Source organism: Oryctolagus cuniculus, chromosome 13 (genome assembly GCF_964237555.1).
Source record: "Oryctolagus cuniculus chromosome 13, mOryCun1.1, whole genome shotgun sequence".
Lineage (NCBI taxonomy): Eukaryota > Metazoa > Chordata > Mammalia > Lagomorpha > Leporidae > Oryctolagus > Oryctolagus cuniculus.
Genome location: NC_091444.1, coordinates 40419962 through 40442363, shown reverse-complemented (window position 1 = coordinate 40442363; position 22402 = coordinate 40419962).

Sequence of the window (22402 nt, the reverse complement as noted above, 5' to 3'; positions counted from 1 at the left end):
GCTGTGGCCTGGGAGTGCAGTGGAGGATGGCCCAGGTCCTTGGGCCCTGCACCTGCATGGGAGACCGGGAGGAAGCACCTGGCTCCTGGCTTCGGATTGGTGCAGCACACCGGCTGTGGCAGCCATTTGGGGGGTGAACCAATGGAAAAAGGAAGACCTTTCTCTCTCTCTCTCTCTCTCTCTCTCACTGTCTAACTCTGTCAAAAAAAAAAAAAAAAAAAAAGAGATTGACACTTGCAACAAAATGGATGCAACTGGAGATCAGTATGCATGTGAAATAAACCAGACCCAAAAAGACAAGTATCACATGCTTTCTCTTCTTTGTGGCAATTAATAAAGAGAGAGTATAAAAACTGCGTGCATATCATACCATTTGGTATATAATTATAAATATTGCTTCACTGAGTCATACCATGTAAAAAACAATATACTCTTCTTTCTCACATTAAAAGAATGGAGAGGGGGAGGAAGAGGTTAGTGAGGACTCCTGCAGTACTAGCAATGTTTTGTTCTTTTTTGGAGTGTTGGTTATGAGTGTGATCAGAGGACAAAAACGTGTTTATCTGTACACTTATGTGCATTTCTTGATTTATATACTGTGTTTCAATAAAATGCTTTGTTGTTAAAGATTTTTATTCATTTATTTGAAAGTTACAGAGAAAGGGAGAGACAGAGACCTTCCATCTGCTGTTCACTCCCCAAGTGGCTTTAACGGTCAGGGCAGAGTCAAGCTGAAGCCAGGAGCCAGGAGCATCTTCCAGTTCTCCCAGGTGGGAGGTAGGGGCACACGCACTTGGGCCAGCTTCCACTGCTTTTCCCAGGCCATTAGTAGAGCAGCTGGGACATGAACTGGTGCCCCCATATGGGATGCCAGCATTGCAGGTGGCGGCTTTATCTGCTATGCCACAAAGCCGGCCCCTCAATTTTTTTTTTTTTTTTTTTTTTTTTAGTAAGCATGAAATATGACTGGAGCTGGTGCTGGTAAATCCTACAGTGTTGAACAATTGTTTTTCATTTAACCTTAAATGAACATCAGAACTCCTGGCACTTTCAACCCTTGCTCAAATCCTTCCAATAAATTCAATTCTCAGGAGTGAAATTCCAATGAATATCAAGGCCCTAGCAGACTTGTCCTCCACCTTTTTTTTTTTAATTTGACAAGTAGAGTTAGAAAGAGAGAGAGAGAGAGAGAACGGTTTTTCTTTCGTTGGTCCACTCCCCAAATGGCCACTACGGGTACAGGGGCCCAAGCACTTGGGCCATCCTCCACTGCCCTCCTGGGCCACAGCAGAGAGCTGGACTTTAAGAAGAGCAACTGGGACTAGAACCGGCACCCATATGGGATGCCGGCACCACAGGTGGAGGATTAACCAAGTGAGCCACGGCACTGGCCGTCCTCTACCTTCTTTCCTGACCTCAGTTCCTACAACCCTGTCTTCTACTCATTGCCTTACGGCTATCTATGAATCTTACCAGCTCTCATGAGTCTGAACATGGGGGTACAATGCCTAAACAGCAAGTCACAGCAGCAACATTTATCTTTGTACTGTACAAAGTTATACTCAAATGATACTACTTGAGGCTTGAAATGAAGATAGCAAGCTAATTATTTGTAAAAATGCTCAACCAAATCATAAATACAAGTGATAAAATTAAATCAAATAGAATTTTGAAAAATTTAGCATATTTTTCACAAATAAGGATTCACTAAAAAGGAAATGCTGTTAAAAGAATTGAGAAATCATAAGAACACATGAATTGGGGTCGGCACTGTGGAGTAGTGTGCAGCACTGTGGAGTGTGTGCAGTGCTGGCATTCCATGTGGTCACTAGTTCAAGTCTTGGCTGCTCCACTTCTGATTCAGCTCCCTGACACCCACATGGTACACCCGGAAGGAGGTCCTGGCTCCTGGCTTCGGCCTGGCCCAGCCTCGGGGAGTGGACCAGATGAAAGATAAAAGATCTGTCTTTCCCCTCTCTAGCTCTGTAATTTTTTTCAAATAAATAAATAAATAAATCTTTTAAAATACATAAGTTAAGACAGATATTTTCAGGCTTAATTAAAAAATACAATAACTAAAATATACCAAAAATTAATAAAAATATTAAGAGGTGCAACATTTATACTATCATTCATCTGGGAACTATGGAATGAACCATCAAGGAGGCACACTTAATTGAATGTTAATTTCAAAATAATCCCTTAGGGATGAGCACATTTTTAACTTTATCATGGTATTCAAATGTTTCATTTGCATAGGACATGGTTTTTACATAAGACCACAAAAGCACAGGCAACAAAGAGAAAATTATACAAATGTTATTATGTCAAACTAAGAATTTCCTACACAGAAAGGAAATGTCAATATAGGGAAAAGACATCCAATAGAACTGAGAAATGTTTGCAAGCTACCTATTTCACAAAGGATTAATATCCAGAATATATCAGAACCTCAAAACAACTCAACAGTAAAAACAAAAACAAAAAGCAAACACAGCTAATCCAGTTAAGAAATGAGCAAAAGAACTGAATAGAGTTCTCCAAAGAAATACATGTCTTAACCGCTGTGCCAAATGACCATCCGAACCTGTAATATTCCTAAACCTTTCCATTTCTAGCTGTAATTCTTCATTTAGATTTATTTTTGAGGTTTTGCTGCTATGTGGGGGAAAAGAAGTTACATTTTGTAATCCAGGTGACTGCAGTGACAAGCAGCCTCCTGTTCGTTTATCCCACCATCACAATGAACATCAATTCAGCATTTCCCCACTAGGTTTCTCTGATTGGCACTGCAATGATCTGATAATGGCTGTATTTTTTTTTTTTTTGACAGGCAGAGTTAGACAGTGAGAGAGAGAGACAGAGAGAAAGGTCTTCCTTTGCCATTGGTTCACCCTCCAATGGCCGCTGCGGCCGGCGCACCGCGCTGATCCGATGGCAGAAGCCAGGAGCCAGGTGCTTTTCCTGGTCTCCCATGGGGTGCAGGGCCCAAGCACCTGGGCCATCCTCCACTGCACTCCCTGGCCACAGCAGAGAGCTGGCCTGGAAGAGGGGCAACCGGGACAGAATCCGGCGCCCCGACCGGGACTAGAACCCGGTGTGCCGGCGCCGCAAGGTGGAGGATTAGCCTAGTGAGTCGGGGCGCCGGCCAGGCTGTATTGGTTTTGTTTCCGTTTAAGCGTTTCCTTATTTTTTAATTCTCTAACATTGTAACAACTCTCACTTGTGTTAAAACCATGTCTGGTGACTGATTTATGATTTTCATACTCTCATACTCTAATTTATTTTCTATTAAATGAAACTTCAGAGGTGATTAGTTAGGGGCTGGTGTTGTGGTATGGCAGGTTAAGCCACCACCTATGATGTGGGCATCCCAGGTGGGCACTGGTTCAGGTCCTAGCTGTTTCACTTCTGATCCAGCTTCTTATTAATGTGGCTGGGAAGGCAGTGGAGGATGGCCCAGGTCCTGGGGCCCTTGCACCCATGTGGGAGACCCAGATGAAGTTTCTGGCTCAGCCCCAGTCATTGCAGCCATTTGGGGAGTAAGCCAGCAGATGGGAGATTCTCTCTCTCTCTCTTTCAGTGTGTGTGTGTGTGTGTGTGTGCATGTATCTCCCTCTCTCTAACTCTGCCTTTCAAATAAATAAAACTAAACCTTAAAAAAAAATAAAGGAGGAAGACAACTGATTCACACATAATGGAGACACAAAGCACAAAAGGGATGGAAAATGTTCAAGGTTAAGTTCATTTTTTTTATTCATGAAATGCTTGAACTACAACAGAGATGGACACTACAAATGTATCATTATGCTCACAATCAGGTGTATCACTCATCAAAGTTGAGGGTTTATCCTCTCTATTAAAAACTTTACTCATCTCTGGTTCTTAACTTACTAGATATTCTATGGATAGTTTAAGTTTTGTAACTATTTAAAATGTTTCCAATCATATTAAATCATGAACTCCTGATTGTATAAAGCTCATCTGAAAGTCATTTTGTGTGGTGCATGCTATGTTATTAAAGCAAAGAAATATTAAACCAGCAATTTAAATTTAACTTTAAATTTTGACATACCTGTTCCTTTTCATTTTCACTTTTATCAAAACGTTCTGGTTCTTCCTCAGGGCTGTTTCTGCATCACACTGTGGTGAGGAAATGCGTTCCATTCCAGGTGTCTTGCTTTCATAGCTATCACCATCCAATTGATTCTGGGCCACGTCCTGTATTGGCTTTGTTTTTTTACCACTGTTTGTAACAGTAGAAACACTGTATCTCATCATTTGAATCACATTCTTTGAAGTCCCAAATTCAAAAGGTTTCTGGACCACTAAAGTGAGGCATATGTCCAATGTCTAATCCATTTAGTGTTAATTTGGCTCAATTTTTTGTCCTTTGCATTGATAAATCGAATCCCCATGACAGATATATATGTTTAGTTAAGTACACTATGCAGTATAGTTTAAATAAAGATATAATTGTTATAAAAATAGAAATGCAATTTATTTTTATGTGTTGAAAGTTTAACTTAAGCTTGATATTTAGTTGAATATTTACTTCTTTAAGACACACTTCTAATTGTTCAAAATGGGAACCAGCTACTTGGGGAGTAGTAAACGTCACCAGGCTCAAAGAATACAAACATGACACATGTCCATACACAGATTCATCCACTCCACACACAAGAGTAAACTTGTCAGACACCAAATGAAAACATATAGGAGAAACACGCTCTCTACCTCACACCAGTATCATTTTAATAACACAAGACCGGGTTGTTCATTGTTTGTGATTTCCACAGCCACTCTTAGATCACTACCCCTTTATCAGTGTGTAAGTTGTTCCTTCTATCTGAATGATTTCCTCTACAGCTCTAAGATATTTTCTTTTCCCTGTTAAGACTTCACTTGCTACATGAAATCTTCCTTGATTATGGAAATTTTCCCCAGAGAAATAGTGTCTCTTTCCTTGGGGCCACCTTAGTACTGGGTTGATCATAAAACGGATTTTTTACAACAGCCTTTGTATACACAGACAATGTCACAGCTGAGAAAGAGCTTCTAAGATCAATCCCATTTACAATAGGAACCAAAAAAAAAAAAACCCAAATACCTTGGAATAAAAGCATGTACAAATCTCTATGATAAGAATTACAAGGCTGGTGCCACGGCTCAATAGGCGAATCCTCTGCCTGTGGTGCCGGCACCCTGGGTTCTAGTCCCGGTCAGGGCGCTGGATTCTGTCCCGGTTGCCTCTCTTCCAGGCCAGCTCTCTGCTGTGGCCAGGGAGTGCAGTGGAGGATGGCCCAAGTGCTTGGGCCCTGCACCCCATGGGAAACCAGGAGAAGCACCTGGCTCCTGCCATCGGATCAGCGTGGTGCGCCAGTCACAGCGTGCTGGCCGCGGCGGCCATTGGAGGGTGAACCAATGGCAAAAGGAAGACCTTTCTCTCTGTCTCTCTCTCTCACTGTCCACTCTGCCTGTCAAAAAATAAAAAATTAATAAAAAATTACAAAACATTAAAGAAAAAATAGAAAACAGAATAAAATGGAAAAATCTTTCATGTTCATGGATTGGAAGAATCAATATCATCAAAATGTTCATACTTCTGAAAGTAATTTATAGATTCAATGTGATATCAATCTAAATACCAAGGACATTCTAAGATATAGAAAAAATGATGTTGAAATTTGTATGGAGAAGATGGCGGAATAGTGAGGGCGCGCACCGATAGTCCGGGAAAATTTAGTTTAATAAAAGGGGAGTTACGGTAGCCTCAGAAAAAAGAACCAGGAAAATACTGCAGAGGAAACTCTTCTGGATCGAGTGGCTGTGAATCGGAGGACCTACTGGGAGAACAAGGTCGCCCACCGCGCGGAAGCCTAGCCGCGGGACCGAGCCGCGGAAGCCGCAGGGTCTGCGCGCCAGTGCTCGAAGGGGAGTGCATGCCACACAGACAACAGCGGGGAGACTTGGGATGTCCAGGGCTCCGAGTCCACGCATCGGCGCTGGAAGGGGAGGTGAGCTCAATAACCCGAGACATTGGTGGGGAAACGGGGGTCAGAATCTAGAGGGGGGCCGGAAAGTGCGGCAAACTCACTACCGGAAAGAAGGAAAAAAAAAGCTTTGCGGTTTCTCTTCCCCCTAACCTTGCAAAGGTTGCAAGGCTGCAAGGCTTGAAGAATTCCCAAGAGACAAAGAGCAGGCCCCCTCTCTGGATTTACATATCAACGGGGGAGAGCTAAGGAACTGAGTCACTACAATTCAGTAGCCTAGGCAACCCAGTGGGAGTCCAGAGGAGCCTAAACGGACTCTGTGGGTAGAAGCCAGAGACTGGAAGCTAAACACCATCAATTCTGCACAGCCGTGCCGTGCGGTGTTACTTACCCCCTGAATAAATAAAATAAATAAATAAATAAATAAATAAATAAATAAATAAAAAGAGAGAGATTTACCATGCATAACCTGAGGGTGTCACCTTTGCACACCCTTAACCAGGAAGAACCAAGCAGAGCTCTCAGGCCGCACCCATCTCAAGCCTCCAAGGCTCCCCCAACAGCAGGCAGTCCACTTAACACGGACATAGTATAAAAAAAAAAAAAACGCACAGTGACGCAAGAAGAATTAACTATGTCAAGTAACAAACACAGAAATCGAGGGAACAAGATTAACGATGACACTATGATGCCTCCAAATAAACAAAACACCCCAAACCAAGATTATGAAGATGATGAGATAGAAGAAATGCAAGATACGGATTTCAAAAAATTTATGATAAGAACATTTAGAAGTTTTCAAAAGCAAATCCTTGAACTACAGAAATCCTTATTGGACAAGATTGAAAATCTCTCTCGTGAAAATGAAATTTTAAGGAAGAATCAAAATGAAACTCAGAAACTAGTAGAACAGGAAAGTGTGATAGTGAAGAGAAATCAAAATGAAATGAAGAGCTCAATAGATCAAATGACAAACACATTAGAAAGCCTTAAAAACAGAATGGGTGAAGCAGAAGAGAGAATATCGGACTTAGAAGATAGAGCACAGGAAAAAATACAGTCAAACCAAAGAAAAGAAGAGGAAATTAGAAATCTAAAAAATATTGTTGGGAATCTACAGGATACTATTAAAAAAACCAACATTCGAGTTCTAGGAGTTCCTGAAGGCATGGAGAGAGAGAAAGGATTAGAAGGCCTTTTTAGTGAGATACTAGCAGAGAACTTTCCAGGTTTGGAGAAGGACAGAGACATCCTAGTACAGGAAGCTCATAGAACCCCCAATAAACATGACCAAAAGAGATCCTCACCACGACACGTGGTAATTAAACTCACCACAGTGAAACATAAAGAAAAGATCCTAAAATGTGCAAGAGAGAAATGTCAGATTACTCTCGGAGGATCTCCAATCAGACTCACAGCAGACTTCTCATCAGAAACACTACAGGCTAGGAGGGAATGGCGAGATATAGCACAGGTGCTAAGAGAGAAAAATTGCCAGCCCAGAATATTATATCCTGCCAAGCTCTCATTTGTGAATGAAGGTAAAATAAAGACCTTTCATAGCAAACAGAAATTGAAAGAGTTTGCCACCACTCGTCCGGCCCTGCAAAAGATACTTAAAGATGTGCTACACTCAGAAACATAGAAACACGGCCATCAATATGAAAGAAGGGAAAGGAAGAACACCTACCAGTAAAAGAGCATGGGAAGCTCAAAGCATATACTAGAAAATATTTCCGGGAAAATGGCAGGGCAAAGTCACTACATATCAATAGTCACATTGAACATTAATGGTCTTAATTCTCCAGTTAAAAGACACCGTTTGGCTGACTGGCTCAAAGAACACAACCCAACTATTTGTTGCCTACAAGAAACACATCTCTAACAAAGAGGCATGCAGACTGAAAGTGAAAGGTTGGAAAAAGATATTCCATGCCAACAGAAACCAAAAAAAATCAGGTGTAGCCATATTAATATCAGACAAAATAAACTTTAATACAAAAACTGTTAAGAGAGACAAAGAGGGGCACTATATAATGATTAAGGGTTCAATTCAACAAGAAGATGTAACTATTATAAATGTATATGCACCTAACTACAGGGCACCAGTCTATTTAAAAGATATGTTAAGGGACTTAAAGGGAGATTTAGATTCCAATACAATAGTACTGGGGGACTTCAATACTCCACTCTCAGAAATAGACAGATCATCCGGACAGAAGATCAACAAGGAAACAGCAGATTTAATTGACACTATTGCCCAAATGGATCTAACAGATATCTACAGAACTTTCAACCCTACATCTACAGACTTCACATTCTTCTCAGCAGTGCATGGAACCTTCTCTAGGATTGATCACATACTAGGCCATAAAGCAAGTCTCAGCAAATTTAAAAGAATTAGAATCATACCATGCAGCTTCTCAGACCACAGCGGAATGAAGCTGGAAATCAGCAACTCAGGAAACCCCAGAAAGTATGCAAACACATGGAGACTGAACAACTTGCTCCTGAATGAACACTGTGTCATTCAAGAAATCAAAAGAGAAATCAAAAGCTTTCTGGAAGTAAATGAAGACAACAACACAACATATCAAAACTTATGGGATACAGCAAAACCAGTATTGAGAGGCAAATTTATAGCAATAGGTGCCTGCATCAAGAAATTGGAAAGGTACCAAATAAATGAGCTTTCAGCGCATCTCAAGGACCTAGAAAAACTGCAGCAAACCAAACCCAAATCTAGTAGGAGAAGAGAAATAATTAAAACCAGAGAAGAAATTAACAGGATTGAATCCAAAAAAACACTACAAAAAATCAGCCAAGCAAGAAGCTGGTTTTTTGAAAAAATAAACAAAATTGACACCCCATTGGCCCAACTAACTAAAAAAAGAAAAGACCCAAATCAATAAAATCAGAGATGAAAAAGGAAACGTAACAACAGACACCACAGAAATAAAAAGAATCATCAGAAATTACTACAAGGACCTGTATGCCAGCAAACAGGGAAATCTATCAGAAATGGATAGATTCCTGGACACATGCAATCTACCTAAATTGAACCATGAAGACATAGAAAACCTAAATAGACCCATAACTGAAACAGAAATTGAAACAGTAATAAAGGCCCTTGTCGCTCCCCGTCTTCATGGGGGAACGACACAGGACCCTGCGCTGTTCTTTCATCGGCTTGGCCCTCCCCGGGTTTGCTGCTGGTTCTTCCCGGGTTGGCTACTATCCCTTCCACCTCCGTGGAAGGGCAGTTCCCCCTGGCCACATTCCCCACTTCCGCAGGGGAGCGGCACACCGCCGGCCGGCTCTCTCGGGGGCTGCACAGGTGTTCCCCTTAGATGTTCCCCTTAGATGTTCCTGGTGCATGCCGTCTCTCTCCTCCTTTATAGTCCTCCTCTGCCAATCCCAACTCGGCTGCCCACACGCCGAGTACGCTGCTCTCCACCAATCAGGAGCAAGTCCTACAGTTTATTGACTGAACTGGAGGCAGCTGGGTAGAAGCTGTTTTCTTCTCTCCCAGCGCCATATTGTGGGAGAGCAGATGCATAGAATAAGTCTTAATTCCAGTAACTTAGTCCAGTCCGGATTGCTCCCCACAGCCCTCCCAACAAAGAAAAGCCCAGGACCAGATGGATTCACTGCTGAATTCTACCAGACATTTAAAGAAGAACTAATCCCATTTCTTCTCAAACTATTCAGAACAATCGAAAAAGAGGGAATCCTCCCAAATTCTTTCTATGAAGCCAGCATCACCTTAATCCCTAAGCCAGAGAAAGATGCAGCACTAAAAGAAAATTACAGACCAATATCCCTGATGAACATAGACACAAAAATCCTCAATAAAATTCTGGCCAATAGAGTACAACAACACATCAGGAAAATCATCCACCAAGACCAAGTGGGATTCATCCCTGCTATGCAGGGATGGTTCAACATTCGCAAATCAATCAATGTGATTCACCACATTAACAGACTGCAGAAGAAAAACCATATGATTATCTCAACAGATGCCGAGAAAGCATTTGATAAAATTCAACACCCTTTCATGATGAAAACTATAAGCAAATTGGGTATAGAAGGAACATTCCTCAATATAATCAAAGCAATTTATAAAAAACCCACAGCCAGCATCCTATTGAATGGGGAAAAGTTGGAAGCATTTCCACTGAAATCTGGCACCAGGCAGGGATGCCCACTCTCACCACTGCTATTTAACATAGCTCTGGAAGTTTTAGCCAAAGCCATCAGACAAGAAAAAGAAATCAAAGGAATACAAATCGAGAAGGAAGAAGTCAAACTATCCCTCTTTGCAGACGATATGATTCTGTACTTAGAGGATACAAAGAACTCTACTAAGAGACTATTGGATCTCATAGAGGAGTTTGGCAAAGTGGCAGGATATAAAATCAATGCACAAAAATCAACAGCCTTTGTATACATAAGCAAATCCATGGCTGAGGAAGAACTTCTAAGATCAATCCCATTCACAATAGCTACAAAGACAATCAAATACCTTGGAATAAACTTAACCAAGGACGTTAAGGATCTCTATGATGAGAATTACAAAACCTTAAAGAAAGAAATAGAAGAGGATACCAAAAAATGGAAAAATCTTCCATGCTCATGGATTGGAAGAATCAACATCATCAAAATGTCCATTTTCCCAAAAGCAATTTATAGATTCAATGCAATCCCAATCAAGATACCAAAGACATTCTTCTCAGATCTAGAAAAAATGATGCTGAAATTCATATGGAGGCACAAGAGACCTCGAATAGCTAAAGCAATCTTGTACAACAAAAACAAAGCCAGAGGCATCACAATACCAGATTTCAGGACATACTACAGGGCAGTTGTAATCAAAACAGCATGGTACTGGTATAGAAACAGATGGATAGACCAATGGAACAGAATTGAAACACCAGAAATCAACCCAAACATCTACAGCCAACTTATATTTGATCAAGGATCTAAAACCAATTCCTGGAGTAAGGACAGTCTATTCAATAAACGGTGCTGGGAAAACTGGATTTCCACGTGCAGAAGCATGAAGCAAGACCCCTACCTTTCACCTTACACAAAAATCCACTCAACGTGGATTAAAGACCTAAATCTATGTCCTGACACCATTAAGTTATTAGAGAACATTGGAGAAACCCTTCAAGATATTGGCACAGGCAAAGAATTTCTGGAAAAGACCCGGGAGGCACAGGCAGTCAAAGCCAAAATCAACTATTGGGATTGCATCAAATTGAGAAGTTTCTGTACTGCAAAAGAAACAGTCAGGAGAGTGAAGAGACAACCGACAGAATGGGAAAAAATATTTGCAAACTATGCAACAGATAAAGGGTTGATAACCAGAATCTACAAAGAGATCAAGAAACTCCACAAAAACAAAACCAACAACCCAATTAAGAGATGGGCCAAGGACCTCAATAGACATTTTTCAAAAGAGGAAATCCAAATGGCCAACAGGCACATGAAAAAATGTTCAAGGTCGCAAGCAATCAGGGAAATGCAAATCAAAACCACAATGAGGTTTCACCTCACCCCGGTTAGAATGGCTCACATACAGAAATCTACCAAAAACAGATGCTGGCAAGGATGTGGGGAAAAAGGGACACTAACCCACTGTTGGTGGGAATGCAAACTGGTCAAGCCACTATGGAAGTCAGTCTGGAGATTCCTCAGAAACCTGAAGATAACCCTACTGTTCGACCCAGCCATCCCACTCCTTGGAATTTACCCAAAGGAGTTTAAATTGACAAACAAAAAAGCGGTCTGCACCCTAATGTTTATTGCAGCACAATTCACAATAGCCAAGACCTGGAACCAACCTAAATGCCCATCAACGGTAGACTGGATAAAGAAATTATGGGATATGTATTCTTTAGAATACTATACCGCAGTAAGAAACAACAAAATCCAGTCATTTGCAACAAACTGGAGGAATCTGGAACACATCATGCTGAGTGAAATAACCCAGTCCCAAAGGGACAAATACCATATGTTCTCCCTGATCAGTGACAACTGACTGAACACCAAAAAGGAAACCTCCTGAAGTGAAATGGACACTATGAGAAATGGTGACTTGATCAGCATAGCCCTGACTGTTAATGAACAACTTAATACGTTATCCCTCTTAGTATTTTTTTTGTCTGTTCTACTTAATATGACTGGTTTAATTCTGTAATTATCACACAGTTATTCTTAAGTGTTGAAATTTAACTGAAATGTGATCCCTGTTAAACATAAGAGTGGGAATAAGAGAGGGAAGAGATGTATAATTTGGGACATGCTCAAGCTGACTTGCCCCAATTGGTAGAGTTAGAAACATACCAGGGGATTCCAATTCAATCCCATCAAGGTGGCATGTACCAATGCCATCTCACTAGTCCAAGTGATCAATTTCAGTTCACAATTGATCATAATGAAAGGACTAAGAGTCAAGGGAGCACATAAACAAGTCTAGTACCTGCTAACACTAACCGATAGAATAAATAAAGGGGAGAGTGATCCAACATGGGAAGCGAGATACTCAGCAGACTCATAGAATGGCAGATGTCCTAAATAGCACTCTGGCCTCAGAATCAGCCCTAAAGGCATTCGGATCTGGCTGAAAAGCCCATGAGAGTATTTCAGGCATGGAAAGCCAAGACACTCTGGCAAAAAGCTCTCTGTGAGTGAGATCCCAGTGGAAAGAACAGGTCTTCAAAGAAAGAGGTACCTTTCTCTGAAGGGAGGAGAGAACCTCCACTTTGACTATGACCTTGTCTAAACAAGATAAGAGTCGGAGAACTCAAGGGGCTTCCATAGCCTTGGAAACTCATGACTGGTGCATAGGGAGATTACTGATGCCATAGACAGGAGTGTCAATTGTAAAGTCAACAACAGGAGTCACGGTGCACTTACTCCTCATGTAGGATCTCTGTCTTTAATGTGCTGTACATTGAGGCTTAATGCTATAACGAGTACTCAAACAGTATATTTCACTTTGTGTTTCTATGGGGGTGCAAACGGTTGAAATCTTTACTTAATGTACACTAAACTGATCTTCTGTAAAAAAAAAAAAAAAAAAAAAAAAGAAATTATCAATTCCCAACTTGACTCTCACTGGGATTAAACATGACAATAGGTCTGCTCTGATTTCATCATCATTTAAAAAAAATCATCTATTATTTTTCACTTTATGTTTCTGTGTGGGAACAAACTGTTGAAATCCTTACTTAATGTATACTAAGCTGATCTTCTGTATATTAAGATAATTGAAAATGAATCTTGATGTGAATGGAAGGGGAGAGGGAGTGGGAAATGGGGAGGGTTGTGGGTGGGAGGGACAGTATGGGGGGGAAGCCATTGTAATCCATAAGTCGTACTTTGGAAATTTATATTCATTAAATAAAAGATAAAAAAAAGAAAGAAATTTGTATGGAAACAAGGAGACCCTGAATACCTAAAGTAATCTTACATAACAAAAACAAAGCCAGAGGCATCACAATACCAGATTTCAAGACATACTATATGGCAGTTATAATCAAAACAGCCCAGTACTGGTACAAAAACAGATGGATAGACCAATGGAACAGCATAGAAACACCCAAAATCAGTCGAAGCATCTACAACCAACTTATTTTTACAATGCAGCTAAAACCAATTCCTGGAGCACAGACAATCTCTTCAATAAATGGTGCTGCAAAAACTGGATCTCCATAGGCAGAAGCATGAAGCAAGACCTTTACCTTAAACCTTATACCAAAATCCACTTAAAATAGTCTAAAGACCTAAATCTACAACCTGACACTATCAAATTATTACAGAGAATATTGGGGAAATCCCACAAGATATCAGCATAGACAAATAGTTCTTAGAAAAGACCCTAGAAGTATAGGCAATCAGAGCCAAAATTGACAAATGGGATTACATCAACTTGAGAAGTTTCTGCACTGCAAAAGAAACAATCAGCAAAGTGAAGAGATAACTGACAGAATGGGAGAAATTATTTGCAAACTCTACAACCAATAAAGGATTAATAACCAGAATATATAGACATCAAGAAACTCAACAACAGCAAAACAATCCAGTTAAGAAATGGGCAAAGGACTTAAATAGACTTTTTCAGAAAAGGAAATCCAAATGGCCAACAGACACATGAAAAAATGCTCAGGATTGCTAGCCATCAGAGAAATGCAGATCAAAACCACAATTAAGTTTCACCTCATCCCCATTAGAATGGCTTTCATACAGAAATCAACAAACAACAAATGCTGGAGAGGATGTGGAGAAAAAGGTACTCTAATCCACTGTTGGTGGGAATTAAACTGGTAAAGCCACTACGGAAGACAGTGTGGAGATACCTCAGAGGTCTTAATATAGACCCACGATATGACCCAGCCATCTCTCCCCTGGAAATTTACCCAAGGAAATGAAATCAGCATATGAAAGAGCTATCTGTGCCTCCATGTTTATCGCAGCTCAATTCACAATAACAAAGACATGGAATCAACCCAAATGCCTGTCAACTAAAGACTGGATAAAGAAATTATGGTCTATCTATACCAAGGAATAATACACAGCAGTAAAAAAAAATGAAGTCCAGTCATATACAACAAAATAGATGAAACTGGAAAACATCATACTTAGTGAAATAAGCCAGTCCCAAAGGGACAAATTTTATATGTTCTCCTTGAGCTGTGATAATAGAGCACCTAAAAGACAACATATAAAAATGAAATTGACACTTTTAGAAGCAATGATTTCGAACAGCTCTTCTAACTGTTGAGGAACAGCTTCTTGTTCTATATTTTTGTTTATCTTTTCCTTTATAATATCTTCCTTATCCTTTATTCTTTCAAACAATTCACTGAATGCTATACACAACATAGAATTAATCTCATATATATATATACATATATAGTTAATTGGAAATACGTGTTAGTAAAGAATAAGAGAATAGGAAAGGGAAGAGGAAGGAGGGTGGGAGTGTGGGTGGGAGTGTGAGTGGGAGGGTGGGCACAGTGGGAAGAATTACCAAGATCCTAAAGTTGTATTTGCGAAATATATGAAGTTTACCCAGACCAAGTGGGATTTATCCCTGGTATGCAGGGATGGTTCAATGTTAACAAATCAATCAATGTGATACACCACATTAACAGACTGCAGAAGTAAAACCATATGATTATCTCAATAGATGCCGAGAAAACATTTGATAAAATACAACACCCTTTCATGATGAAAACCCTAAGCAAACTGGGTATAGAAGGAACATTCCTCAATACACAAAGCAATGTATGAAAAACCCACAGCCAGCATCCTATTGAATGGGGAAAAGTTGGAAGCATTTCCACTGAGATCTGGTACCAGACAGGGATGTCCACTCTCACCACTGCTATTCAATATAGTTCTCGAAGTTTTAGCCAGAGCTATTAGGCAAGAAAAAGAAATTAAAGGAATACAAATTGAGAAGGAAGAAGTCAAACTATCCCTCTTTGCAGATGATATGATTCTTTATTTAGAGAATCCAAAGAACTCTACTACTGGAACTCATAGAAGAGTTTGGCAAAGTAGCAGGATATCAAATCAATGCACAAAAATCAACAGCCTTTGTATACATAAGCAATGCCACGGCTGAGAAAGAACTGCTAAGATCAATCCCATTCACAATAGCTACAAAAACAATCAAATATCTAGAAATAAACTTAACCAAGGATGTTAAAGATCTCTATGATGAGAATTACAAAACCTTAAAGAAAGAAATAGAAGAGGATACCAAGAAATGGAAAAATCTTCCATGCTCATGGATTGGAAGAATCAATCTCATCAAAATGTCCATTCTCCCAAAAGCCATTTATAGATTCAGTGCAATACCGATCAAAATACCAAAGACATTCTTCTCAGATCTAGAAAAAATGATGCTGAGATTCATATGGAGACACAGGAGACCTCGAATAGCTAAAGCAATCATGTACAACAAAAACAAAGCCGGAGGCATCACAATACCAGATTTCAGGACATACTACAGGGCAGTTGTAATCAAAACAGCATGGTACTGGTATAGAAACAGATGGATAGACCAATGGAACAGAATTGAAACACCAGAAATCAACCCAAACATCTACAGCCAACTTATATTTGATCAAGGATCTAAAACCAATCCCTGGAGTAAGGACAGTCTATTCAATAAACGGTGCTGGGAAAACTGGATTTCCACGTGTAGAAGCATGAAGCAAGACCCCTACCTTTCACCTTACATGAAAATCCACTCAACGTGGATTAAAGACCTAAATCTATGTCCTGACACCATTAAGTTATTAGAGAACATTGTAGAAACCCTGCAAGATATAGGTACTGGCAAAGACTTCTTGGAAAAGACCCTGGAAGCACAGGCAGTCAAAGCCAAAATTAACATTTGGGATTGCATCAAATTGAGAAGTTTCTGTACTGCAAAAGAAACAGTCAGGAGAGTGAAGAGGCAATCAACAGAATGGGAAAAAATATTTGCAAACTATGCAACAGATAAAGGGTTGATAACCAGAATTTACAAAGAGATCAAGAAACTCCACAACAACAAAACAAGCAACCCACTTAAGAGATGGGCCAAGGACCTCAATAGACATTTTTCAAAAGAGGAAATCCAAATGGCCAACAGGCACATGAAAAAATGTTCAAGATCACTAGCAATCAGGGAAATGCAAATCAAAACCACAATGAGGTTTCACCTCACCCCGGTTAGAATGGCTCACATACAGAAATCTACCAACAACAGATGCTGGCAAGGATGTGGGGAAAAAGGGACACTAACCCACTGTTGGTGGGAATGCAAACTGGTCAAGCCACTATGGAAGTCAGTCTGGAGATTCCTCAGAAACCTGAAGATAACCCTACCGTTCGACCCAGCCATCCCACTCCTTGGAATTTACCCAAAGGAAATGAAATTGGCAAACAAAAAAGTGGTCTGCACCTTAATGTTTATTGCAGCTCAATTCACAATAGCTAAGATCTGGAATCAACCTAAATGCCCATCAACGGTAGACTGGATAAAGAAATTATGGGACATGTACTCTATAGAATACTATACAGCAGTCAAAACAATGAAATCCGATCATTTGCAACAAGATGGAGGAATCTGGAACACATCATGCTGAGTGAAATAAGCCAGTCCCAAAGGGACAAATACCATATGTTCTCCCTGATCAGTGACAACTGACTGAACACCAAAAAGGAAACCTGTTGAAGTGAAATGGACACTATGAGAAACAGTGACTTGATCAGCCCTTGTCCTGACTGTTGATGTACAATTTAATACTTTAGCCCTTTTAGTATTTTTTTTTTGTTCTACTTAATACTATTGGTTGAACTCTGTAATTAACACACAATTATTCTTAGGTGTTTAAATTTAATTGAAAAGTGATCTCTGTTAAATATAAGAGTGGGAGTAAGATAGGGAGGAGATGTACAATTTGGAACTTGCTCAATCGGACTTGCCCCAAATGGTAGAGTTAGAAATGTGCCAGGGGATTCCAATACAATCCCATCAAGGTTGCATGTACCAATGGCATCTCACTCGTCCAAGTGATCAATTTCAGGTCATAATAGATCATAATGATAGGTCTAAGAGTCAAAGGGATTACACAAACAAGACTAGTGTCTGCAAATACAAACTGGCAGAATAAAAAAGGAGAAAACGATCCAACATGGGAAGTGGGATACGCAGCAGACTCATGGAATGGCAGATGTCCTAAACAGCACTCTGGCCTCAGGCCTCAGAATCAGCCCTTAAGGCATTTGGATTTGGCTGAAGAGCCCATAAGAGTATTTTAGGCATGGAAAGCCAAGACACTCTGGCAAAAAAAAAAAAAAAAAAAAAAAAAAAAAAAAAAAAAAAAAACTAAACTAAACTAAATGAAAGATCTCTGTGAGATTGTGAGATCCCAGTAGAAAGAACGGGCCATCAAACAAGGAGGTACCTTTCTCTGAAGGGAGAAGAGAACTTCCACTTTGACTATGACCTTGTCGAAATAAGATTGAAGTCGGTGAACTCAAAAGGCTTCCATAGCCTTGACAACTCATGACTAGAGCCTAGGGAGATTACTGACGCCTTAAACAAGAGTGTCAATTTGTTACGTCAACAACAGGAATCACTGTGCCCTTACTCCTCATGTAGGATCTCTGTCCTTAATGTGTTGTTCAATGTGAACTGATGCTATAACTAGTACTCAAACAGTATTTTACACATTGTGTTCTGTGTGGGTGCAAACTGATGAGATCTTTACTTAATATATACTAAATTTATCTTCTGTATATAAAGATAATTGAAAATGAATCTTGATGTGAATGGAATGGGAGCGGGAGCGGGAGATGGGAGGGTTGCGGGTGGGAGGGAAGTTATGGGGGGGAAAAGCCATTGTAATCCATAAACTGTACTTTGGAAATTTATATTTACTAAATAAAGGTTTTGAAAAAAAGACATTTATGAAGCTTGCAACTGCAAAGCGGTATAGTCTTAATACATCCCTAAGGATTTACTTCTAAGGGTACAGCTTAACAACTAGCCATAGGACCCCAAAATCCCTTAAGTTGGCTGACAAAAATAGCAGCTTAAGTGTTATACAGATCAAATGGATAAGAATATGTGGTAAACTGACCATATAGTTAGGATCGAGTGTTAAAATGATCATATAAATAGGACTAAGTGCTTGGAAACAACAGACAGAATTTAAAAGGAATGAAGGCTCCAACATGGGAAGCAGTCCATACAGCAGATTCATAGAATGACAATCACTTTAAGTAGCACTCTGAGCTCAGAATCAGCCCTAAAGGCATTCCAGTCTGGCTGGAAAGCCCAGGGGGAGCATTTCAGGCATGGAAAGCCAAAACACTCTAGGAAAAAAAATCCTACATAAAGGACCACTGTGGGTGAGACCCCAGTAGAATGAAATGGCCACCAAAGAAGGATATACTTTTCTCTGAGGGGAGGAGAGAACTTTCACTTTGCTTATGGCCTTGTTGAGCTAGTGGACCCAAAAGGCTTCCATAGCCAAGGCAGCTCATGTCAGGAGCCTTGAGCAATCACTGATGTCACATGTAAGAGTGTTATTTGCTAAATAAACAAGAGTTACTGTGCACTAACTTCCCATATAGGACCTCTGTCCCCAAAGAGTTGTATCATGAGACTTAATAGTAAAACTTGTTCTCAAGAATCACTTCCATTTAGTGTATTAAATAGAAGATATTATTATGTTTCATAAGTTATGTCTAAGAGCTCAAAAAGATGTATCATCCTTGGGTTCTTCTTTAAAGACAATTAAGTTTCTAAAAGGAAAGAAGGCGAAGGAAGGAATGGAAAAGAGGAAATGGGAAAATGTGAAATCTCCTTTGAGAAACAATAACATAAAACAGCCCTTGTCTAGACTGTTGAGAAACAATTCTCTCCGTTTTTTTATTCCATACTTTCTTTTTTTTCTTTTTCTCAGATTAAACAGGAAAGGTAGGAGGAAGCTGTGGGAGGGTGCTTATGGTGGAAGAATTACTATGTTCCTAATGTTGTATTTATGAGATGCATACAAATGAAAAAGCAAGAAAAAAAAGAATGCTATGTGCGGGGGGAATTAAGAAATATTTTTAAAACATAAAAATAATTAAAATATAAAAAGATATTGGGGAAACACTTTAAGACATTGCTATAGGTGATGACTTGGATGAGACCCTGAAACCAAGACAACAGCAAAACTAGACAAATAGGATTATATTAAATTCAAAAGCTTCTTCACAGCAAAGGAAACTAGAGTGAAGAGACATCCAATGCAATATGTGAAAATATTTGCACACCACTCATTCTATGAAGGATTAATATTTTAGCAATTTTTAGCAAAATTTAGCAATTTTCAGCAACTCAAAAAACTCAACAGCATGAAAATACCGATTCTGTTGAAAAATGGCCAAAGGACATGAACAGATAGTTCTCAAAAGAGGAAATACAAATGACCAACAAATATATGAAAAAATGCTCAATATCCTTAGCCATCTGGGAAGTGCAAATCAAAATGAGATACCACATCATCCCTGTCAGAAAGACTATTATCCAAAAGCCAGAGAGCAATAGATGCTGGTGAACACTATATCAAACACGGCTCACACTCTTTCTATCTTTATCCTTTTCAGATATGTGAACCCACGAACACTCCTCATTGATTAGGCTGATTGGAGATGGTTTTGTATTTAGAAACTAACCCATTCAAAATGACAGATTCACTTTAATAAAAAATAATAATCTTCCACTTTTACAAAAGAAATAAACTTATTAAAAATCATATCTGTAGACCATATATAGCCACTGAAACAAGAAACCTACATCACTGAGCTTTTGACAAATGACATGATGGTAAAAAATATTAAAAAGTAACCACCAATTCCATACCTTAAAACACAGTATAATTGCTCACTCATATTGTATGTCTATTTGGAGTCTTCCTTATGTTGTCTTCGTTCTGAGCACATTTTTTTTTTTGTGTGGCAATGACAGAAGAACCAAACAAGTTTTCTGTAAGTTTTTATATGGAAGTGACGAGGAGAAATTCCAAAAATATCTCAAAATATCTTAACGATATTATAACATTATCACATACTTAATGATAATCAGCTTTTTTTTCTTTTAATAAGATGGCAACATAAAATAGTGGTTAAGAACTTGGGTAGAGGAACCTAGGTTCAAATAACTGCCCCTCCATTAGTTGTGTAGAGTATCTTGGGAAAATTACTTTGTTTGTTTCCTCAACTATAAAATAGGAATAATAATAATAGTATCTCTCCCTTGAGATACTGTGAGAATTAATTCAATATATATATAACGTTTATTTCAAATAGCACCTTGCAATAAGCACTGATAAATGTTAACATTTGAAGTGACAGTACTATTGAATAAGGATGTATCCGAAGAGTGACTATCATCTAACTTTCACAGCACCAAATGATTAATGCAGTGCTCTCTTTTGACAATTATCCAAGTTGCAGTCTCTCTCTTTCAGGGAAGTTCCTCATATCAGACTGATTAATAATAATTTTCAAAATTAATAAGCCTGTAGGCTCTTGCCACGTATTCAGAGAAGACTTCTGAATACTGGCTCAAATAGACCAGAAAACATGGTAAGTTTTATAAGGATTTTATTCAGTGAGAGAAATGTGCAGGAGAGTGAGGACTTTATTTAGGGGAGAAAGAGAAGTCTAGAAGCCAAGTTGGGTCCATACCAAGCAGAGAGCAGGCCAGGAGTGAGCCAAGTGGAGCAAGCATATGGTTATGAGTAGCCACACTAGCTTAAACATGGGTAGCAAAGTGAAGGCAGAGAGGAGTCCAATAGGCTATGTGTCCTGATGCATGGGGCAGCAAGGGGAGGGCCCACAGTGTCCCAGACCTTTTATTTACTTCCAAAGGGGGAGTGGTTCTGAAGTCTGATTGGTAGTTGGGCGTATAGGTGGGGTCAGGTAGGGGCATGAGATCACACAGGGAGTGTGGTCTTCCAGCTCACAAACATAGTTGATTATATCCTATCTGCCTGTCTACATCTTTCTTGGTCTCTTTTTTTCTTTCGTTGTACTAATAATTAATACTAGCTATATATTTTTTAGAGATTTATTTACCTATTTTAAAGTCAGAGTTACACAGAGAAGGAGAGGCAGAGAGAGAGGGTCTTCCATCTGTTGGTTCACTCCCTAATTGGCTGCAACAGCCGGAGCTGTGCCAATCTGAAACCAGGAGCTAGGAGCTTCCTCTGGGTCTCCCACTTGAGTGCAGAGGCCCAAGATCTTGGGCCATCTTCCACTGTTCTCTCAGGCCATGGCAGAGAGCTGGATTGGAAATGGAGCAGCTGGATCCTGAACCAGTGCCCATATGGGATGTCGGCACTGCAGGCAGTGGCTTCACCTACTATGCCTCAGCACCAGCCCCTACTAGCTATAATTTTGAGCAATTATTATATACCAGCTCTTACTAAGCATTCCTGCTTATTTCCCATTCAACTCTGAAATATTCTTGATATCATTCCTACTTTTCAGATAATAAAATTAAAGATAAAAGAGATTAACTTAAAAACCAAAATTACAAAGCTAGCAAGCTAAGTAAATCCAGGACTCTCTTAGTACATTGTGACAGAATAATTTTAATGTATTTCTAAAACTCACTACAATATCTTGCAGCCCACATATCCTTTGTCGCTCCCCCTCTTCGTGGGGGAATGACACTAAGCCCTGCCTAGGCTTCATATCCGAGTCACGGCACCATTATGTCGCTCCCCCTCTTCGTGGAGGAACGACACAGGACCCTGCGCTGTTCTTTCTGTCTGCTCGGCCCTCCCCGGGTTTGCTGCTGGTTCTTCCCGGGTTGGCTACTATCCCTTCCACCTCTGTGG